General features: G+C 37.0%; 1 long non-coding RNA gene across 1 annotated transcript; it reads left to right on the top strand.

Annotated features, from left to right (window-relative positions):
• Window positions 1–3,555: 3,555 nt before the first annotated feature.
• Window positions 3,556–4,562, top strand: LOC107749497 (uncharacterized). Its single transcript, XR_001641039.1, has 2 exons — window positions 3,556–3,878; window positions 4,381–4,562. It is a non-coding gene; the product is annotated as an uncharacterized LOC107749497 (long non-coding RNA).
• The last annotated feature ends 3,961 nt before the right edge of the window (window positions 4,563–8,523 follow it).

Below are 8,523 nucleotides of genomic sequence, written 5' to 3' on the forward strand. Positions count from 1 at the left end.
CCATAGTTCCATCAACACAAGTCTGCGATGCTGTTTACGAATGTTCATTGGATTCAGGAAACAATAAAATGACAACGGAACAACGGAACTTGCGACTAGTTGGCTAATGATGCTTTTGGGAAATGCACTTCTGATTGATTTGTCAATTGACTCCATCATTTGATTTGATTCCATCGCAGTTAACAGTTTGGAGTAGAAGATTATCAGAGAAAATGACTTAAATTTCCTATCTTTTTACACAAAGCTGTTTGAAATATAGCACAAGTGTCATATAGTCTACTTTTATGTTTCAATGTCTATATGACACTTTTGCATTTTGTAGAAGCTTATAATCCATTTAAGGTGAATAAATGATGACAGAATTGTCATTTTTGAAAGGTTTATAGTTAAAGGAGCAGTTTTTTCTCTGACACATACAGTTTGATGCTAGTGTGATATTGTGAAGAGACAAGAGAGACAAGGATGAAATGCTAAATTGCTTATCACATTTATTTCACTAGACATTGGGTGTCTGCAAGTATAAATTCACATAATTCATACTTAGGTTGACGGCACTGCCAAACTCCCAGCAGATTTTGCTATTATAAGAATAAGCATAGTGCAAGTGAGAATGCTTAAGACCTACAAAGAAAAATGACAAAGGATGTAATTTTGGCTGTGCCTAGGCTACACTTGTTCAGTAATTAACAAAGTCTATAACGGTATGGTCACAAATTAGCTTGGCACACGGCACTAGCTAAATTATTTAATCAGACCTCACAGGACTTCACTAGCACACAGGAATTCCCCATTGGGTTACTGAGAATTAACTCCCCCAGTAGTTATTTTACACACACAGCCACACAAAACTCTCTATCTATCTTGTTCCTTCTTTAGCAGGGAGGAGAACACATAGAAAGAGTGTGTATGCTATTTTCCCTGCTGGTCTAATGTCTACTCGCTGTTTTATTTATTCATGGCCACATAATGCAGTAGCTGCAGTAGTAGGTCTAGAATAGAATGAGTGGCTGGCTCTAAACTACTCTACGGTGGCTAATAGTAACGTTCTGCTCAATGTGCTATAGAAACAGGAGGAGAGGTGCCACTTTGCAATGCGACCGGCATTCTGCATGGTTTCTCTTCATCTTTTTCAACACTAGTGGAAAGAAATGAGGTCCCCAATCCACATGCCCTCTATTGCTCAAGTATTATACCCAGTCATATCCCTCTTGTCATGTTTGAAAGGAAGTGTAATTGATTTAACCTTGAGGGCTTCTATACAATAGAAATGGAGTGAGAAAGATGGTCATCCCTAACATAATTCAATTCAAAACAATTCAAAGTTTATTTGTATAGCGCTTTTCACGATACAAATCGTTGCAAAGCAACTTTACAGCAAATTAAGTTTTTACAATATTTAGTGGTAGCTTATCAGTGACTGTTTATTGAAGATGCAGGACAGCCACCTAGCAGTGCATTACAATAGTCCAGTCTAGAGGTCATGAATGCATGAACTAGCTTTTCTGCATCAGAAACAGGTAACATGTTTCGTAACTTGGCAATGTTTCTAAGATGGAAGAATGCTGTTTTTGTAACATTGGAAATATGATTTTCAAATGACAAGTTGCTATCTAATATAACACCCAGATTTTTGACTGTAGAGGAAGTAACAGTACATCCGTCTAGTTGCAAATTGTAATCCAAGAGATTCTGTGTACTGTCTTTTGGTCTAATAAATAATATCTCTGTCTTATCCGAATTTAATAAAAGAAAATGATTGGTCATCCAATCTTTTACATTTTTTAACACACTCTGTCAGCTTAGATCATTTAGAAGTTTTCATCTTGTTGAGATATATAGTTGAGTATCATCAGCATAACAGTGGAAACTAATCCCGTATTTTCTAATAATATTACCAAGGGGCAACATGTCAACATCAACATGATGGCAACATAAGCCATCATTGTGTGCTTGAGTGGTATTATATTGACTTTGACCGTTTTAAATTCACCTTCCTCAGCACTCCTTTTATACAAGCTGGTCAATAAACTTGTAATGCTTGTTTACAATGAGAATGAATGATGGAATGAGTGTTTACACTTATAGCATTGGTTCTGATCAGGCATGGGCGTAACTATTAAAACACTATTACGATCTTTTTAACATGTTTTTAATTTTGATAAACAGAGTATTTGTTAATATACAAGTCATGAAATATAAACAACAATATTGTTCTTGATTTTCTAGGTCAGTGGATAAATGCATAGAATAGCAGGAAAATTTCAAGCATGACCTGTTAGTCTGATAGCATTATAACTTTTTGTTTTGACGAGTTCAATAAAAAAATAAAGGCAGCAAATGCAATAATTTCTTTCAAATTTTAGACTTTCATCATTCACTGAAAAAGAAAATGAAGGTCCCACTACTGTGGTGCTAAAAGGCTACTTACTTGCTTAGATGACATGTTTTTTGGATAGTTAAGTAGGACTCTCTTTTTACTCTGATCTTTGTATAGCTCATCAGATCTGCTTTGATATGCTGATCACGTGCAACCATCATTCATCTGCGCTTAAAATCAGTGCCGAAGCACAACTACTTAAAAATGTTTCTCCGCAGATAATCGACCCTTTGCAAAGACCCGCTCTGCCTTAGTTACTGTTGCTACGTCCGACAAGCCATGGCGCTCTCACTCCACACATCATGTTCTCCTGCAGTGAAAATTACATTGTGGAGCGAAGAGGACACTGACAACATGCCGACAGACAAGACAGAGCAGGTTACTTTTGGTATGAAACAAAGCTTTCAATTTATGTCATTTTTTAAGAAATTCAAATAATAAATACCATGGCTCTTTAATGTGTTGTGACAGATTGCTGTAGCGCCTCAGTTCAAGCTGCATCTCTTCCTCTTTACTAGCTATAGCACAAAACGAAGATGAATAAACCTCAGAAGGTGTCTTGTTTCAACCGCGGAAAAAACGTCAATACACACCATTTTCAAGTACAAGTCAACCGACGTTAATCTACTCTCCTGTCTGGTTTGTTTCTCAGACAAAATGGCAGATTCGGCATTATGATTGGTCAGATCGCCTGTCAATCAAGCTCCCAGCGAAGGATCAAATTGCAAATTTATGTTTGAGCCTCAGAGCCTAGAATTACGTAGTGTACATTTAAATAATAATACAAAATGAACAAATATGTAAAATGTAATCTAAACTAATGTAACTACGGAAGTTCTCACAATCTGTTAGCTGTCTGTGTTTGATTCACTAAAGAGAGCCGACTCATTTGAGACATTCATTTGTGAATCGGACTACTCTGGCTGCACTCCTTTTGGTTCACAAAAAAAAAAAACACCCATAAGATTCATTCGTTCTGGAATTGAACAACGCTAGTGGTGCTGTATTCTTTTGATTAAGGTTGCCAAACTCAATTGCTGGAGGGTCGAAGCCCTGCAGAGTTTTGTTCCAACCCTGCTCTAACACTTGATTAGTTGGATCAGGTGTGTTTAATTAGGGTTGAATCTAAACTCTGCAGGGCTCCGGCCCTCCAGGAATTGAGTTTGACACCCCTGCTTTTGATTAACTGAAAACATCCGCTTTACAAGATTCATTGGTTAGGAAATCGGAGTACCTGCTGCGGAGTACCTGATTCATTTGTTCCAGAAATGAATTACTGCTGTATTTATTAAAGTTGTTTATTTATTTTGAATCACTAAAAAGAACTGCTGGCTCAAACGAGTGAATCATTCGGGGGCTACATGGCGGCATTGTAGATTCACTCACTAGTGGTGTTGCTGTGGCATCAGTGAAAGAATGTACGTGGAAGAGCGAAATGTTGTAAAATTTTATACAGGACATAATTGATTGTGGCAAAAATCCATGACGCCTGTGGACACAGGTAAGACATTGCTTTGAAGCTGCATTACAAAGATGGCATAAAGTGTTTTTATAAGAGCATAAAGTGTCATGCAGGCTTGAACGCATCCAGGCCCCTGTAAACATCCTTTGAGACAAAGTGAAATATAGAAAGGTTCTTTGAACTGGGGGATGCAAACCCTGAATTATTAAACAAACAGCTTTTTTGTTACGTTTAGATCTGACATCTTTGAAATATTCATTTATGAGAAATTCAGACATGACTTCAACACAAGCATCCCATGAATTCCTAATAAAAAGTGATGCTTTACAGTGCAGCTGCAGTAACACAGGCTCTTCCACTTGAGATCTATTCAAGAGGGATGTTGGACAATTGCTTCAGACAATTAGCAACAAACTGCAGAGTGTTGATCAGTGCTGCCCTCTGTTACGTTCTCAGTGCTGCTGTATCGTGTTGGGTTTTGGCATTGCATGAGTGCTGCACCACCTGGCTCTCCTGATGCATGACCTTTGCTTTTTGGCAGGCTGGGTGCAGCTCTTGCCATGGGGTTGCGGAGACCAGCGGCAGTCCTCCATTCATCTAGTATTACTGCCTGTGGACCGCGAGTTCCAGAACCTCCCTCCACTTCTAGTCAAGTCAGCAGGCATCTCCCCTTCACACACTCAGCGCTTCCTTCATAATTAGAGCTCAATCATTATGACTTTATGACATTATGAGCTGTGTTTTTTTTTTAACTGTAGCATTACTCATGGAAAAAGTAGTACAGAGAATTGATTTTGCGATTCTTAAATTGGACATCAAGTGGCGACCCAAAGCAATACAAAGTCTAATAGGTATTTAATGGAGGTTATTTTCTGTATTCTTGTGTAGTTTTCTTTATGGTTGTCCATGGTTTTCAACATTTCCGTGTTGGAATCTGACTAATTTGGCTAGCTTTTCAGTGTCAAAATATGATCTGATTGGATACATGGTTTTGACATCAGCAACAAGTATGGGAAGCATTTTCTCTTATTTAAGAGAGCTTATTTTAGTATGTTAAATATTCACAGTTATATGGCTTATATTGAAATGTTAATAATTAAAAGGTTAATTAATAATGAAAATAATTTTATTATATATATATATAAAAATATATAAATTTAAATCATATTTTACATATTTATTGATATTGTTAATATTATACTTTCATATAAATATATATTTTGTGCAATTTTATTGCTTTTATTTAGCTTTGTTTTTTCTAACTGGGTCTGTGGCACACCATTTGTGAACTACTTGTAAGAGTATAGAGATAGTACTGTATATGTGACCCTGGAGCACAAAAGCAGTCTTAAGTCACTGGGGTATATTTGTAGCAATAGCCAAAAATACATTGTATGGGTCATTGACCCTTATGACTGGTTTTGTGGTCCAGGGTCACATATCAATAATGTTGTTGTAATTATGTGTTGGTTGCTGTAGTTGCTCTTGAAGTAGCAATAATACATGTAAAATATATATATATTTATTTTATATATATATATATATATATATGTCCATTTAAAGTCACTTCAGAAGTAGTTGAGCATTTTTAAAGAGATGGCATTAGCATTTTTCAGTGGTGTCAGTGATTCATGTTTATTTGTAGATAACACACAGTGGAATTCACTATACCTGTGGTCGTGGACATGATGCAGGTCAGGGCCTGCAGTGGTTTATTTGATTTCTCCCATGACAGAAACACAGAGTGACAATTAGATTCTGTGTCTTCCTCCATGGCAGTTCGCCAGATCGGGAATTCATTATAATTTGTATTGCTTTAGACATTCCTATCACCTGCCAACTCAGAGATATCACAGCTCCTTCGATCTTCGATGTCAATTTTACCTTTCGTGACTGCCGTGAACCTGTAGTCTGGAGCAGTGCGTTGTAAGACACTAGCATCCATCTTTTTATGAGGCACATACATGTAATTTTTCCAATCCGAAGCTTAATTGTACACTTGTCATTAGACGGGGGGAAAGGGAGGTGCCACGGTTACAAATGATCTAAATCGCCAATGACTAGGATCCTTAATTTAGAGGAGAACAACATCAAACACAAGCAGGCTCATTAGGCAAATAAAAAAGTGCCAGGTAACTAATGGAAATTCATTATTTATACAGAACTTACTTTCACAAAGTCTGTTAGCTTGGTTTTAATCGCAGAAAGTGGGCATATCTAAAAGGTCATCATCCTTTGAAGTCTACCTTACTTTCGCGCATAAATATAAGCAAGTCCTCCACCCACGTCACCCCCAACAAACAAGCTTCCCATCAAACACCGCAGGAAACTTACCTCCGCTGGAGATGTTGAGGTTTTCATTGGTCAGAAGCACAAGGAAATCCTGACAGGTTTCTGGGTCCAGGAGAGGGCTGTCATCCAGGCAGAGGTCAACGATGAGTGCCACTGCCTTGTCCTGGTCCTCGGTGGCGATTGCACTCATTCTGTGAGCCTAAATCCCAAGAGTTTTGTCCCTTTATTATCTAGGACGAGCAGGAGTAGACAAATGGTGGTCATAGCACATCAAAAATTGATGCAACTACTACTAGGTCGCTCTCTGTAACTCTTGGATGTTCGCATGTGGATGTGTGATTGTGTGGGAAGGGGGCTTAATGAAGCAATAGTACCCCCAGGTGCTCTGGACACCAAAGTGCTGCGCCACATTATGTCTAGACCTTCCTCTCAGCTACCGTTCAAACACAGGTCTTGGAGATTTTTGTCCCCATGCCAGTTTTTGTCCACTCCCCTCTCCTTGTTCCTCCCTTCTCCAGTTATTCTCACATCGGATAGGGAAAAGGAGAGCTCCTCCTCCCGTCCACTGCTCCTCTCCCTTTCTTGACCCTGAATTTGCTAGAGGCTTTTTGTTATAGACTACATTCCCCAAAGTTTCTATTATTTAGTTTAATGGAGTACCTGCATTCACTTCTTATGTTCTTGTGAAGGTTTTCTTTGATACTACAGCCAGGTTGTAGGATCTGAATGTTTTTTAGTAGCTATTGATCGCCTGATTATGCATTTTTGGTTGAATAATGGTGAGCAAGATCCTTGAGGGAATCTAATTTCTTGGCCCCAAGCACTCCAACGTCAATATTACATAACAGGGGCAAATGCCTCTTTTTTTTCTCTTACTCTATTAATAAAATATTCTATCATGGTCAGTGGTACATTCCTTTTTCAGCTGACTCATGTCAGTTGATGAGCCACAGGGCAGCTGAGGTGATATATGAATGTTGACAGTTTCATTTTCATTTTCATTCAATTCATTTTGGCTTTGAATAGATTTTGTTATTTCTTACGCATATTTGATATTTAATTTATACATTTCAAATTTAATGCATATTTAATATTTATATTTAAGGTGTAAGGTGTAAAGTATCAATTTCTTTAAAAAAAACATGCACAGTAATGTATATATGTATTTATATGCTATTATATATGATCTCCATTGGTTATGCAAGACATTTGATGCTTGAATTGTGTAATGCGTAGTTTATCGTGACAAGTAAAATTAAATCTTTGTGAATGTTAGGAGAACATTTAGGAGAACTGCATTTTAAAACTTTCTCAGTTTCTAAAGAAGACAAGATGTGGAGTAAAAATCCTTTATTAAAAATTTACCAGGAAATTGAATGTAAAGACATATTTTCACATAAAGACCCATTCATATTGTGACAAATAAGAATATATGTGTGAATTATCTGGAAAATACAAAAGTTAATAAGTTGACATTTTATCTTTTTTCTACTTATTTTATTTTGAACCTTTTGTTATCTTCTTTAACTTTTAATTAGAAAACCATTTATGTGCTGTTGCTTTAAGTCTTCAGGCATCCAGAAAGTTTTTTTTTTTTTTTAATAGGGTGAGAATTATTTTGCAAAGAACTATCGAATAAATTTTATTTTTGGGGTGTGATGTGATTCAAGGCACCACAATTATCTTATTTGCCTCTTTCCTCCTCCAAACTTAACTGAATGAAACACGTCTACAGAAATGAGGAAAAGCCAGTAAGCAATAACATAGTCAAACAATCACAGGCAGAGTGTGAAAACGTTGAAGAAAAAAAACAAAACAAAACAACAGAAAGCTTGTTCCTGCTCATATTCCTTAATAGGGAGCATCTGCTTGGAACAGGCTTATCAGCTCCTTCCGTGGAGGCCTAGAACACAGATTAATATTTCATATGCAAACAGTGTGGGGTCTCAGCTGCAACCTGTGACTGTCTCTACGAAGAGCATCTAGAGACACACAGAGACCAGACGTGGAGAAAAATAGCCAGTCTCCGGAGAACTCATTTCAGCTATTCCATTCTGTATGAGATGCTCTAAAACAGGTGATTATTTTGAGAGGTGAAAATCAGCTCTGAAAAGCACAGCTGGAGACACTAACACTTTTTCTTCCCAGTCAAACCATCAAATCACAGGAATTTATAAGTATTCTTTCACTATCAAATTCAAATATTGCATAAAACTCAATAAGTATATCTCTGACAATAGTACAGAAGGTTACACATACTTCTTTCTGGCAAAATAAATATATGTACATATAGATACACTAACACTAAAAGTTTGGAATGATTATGATTTTTGTAATGTTTTTTGCAAGAAGTCTCTTATGCTCACCAAGGTTGCATTTATTTGATCAAAAA

This window comes from Sinocyclocheilus rhinocerous, unplaced genomic scaffold (assembly GCF_001515625.1).
Source record: "Sinocyclocheilus rhinocerous isolate Xijiao unplaced genomic scaffold, SAMN03320098_v1.1 scaffold889, whole genome shotgun sequence".
Classification (NCBI taxonomy): domain Eukaryota; kingdom Metazoa; phylum Chordata; class Actinopteri; order Cypriniformes; family Cyprinidae; genus Sinocyclocheilus; species Sinocyclocheilus rhinocerous.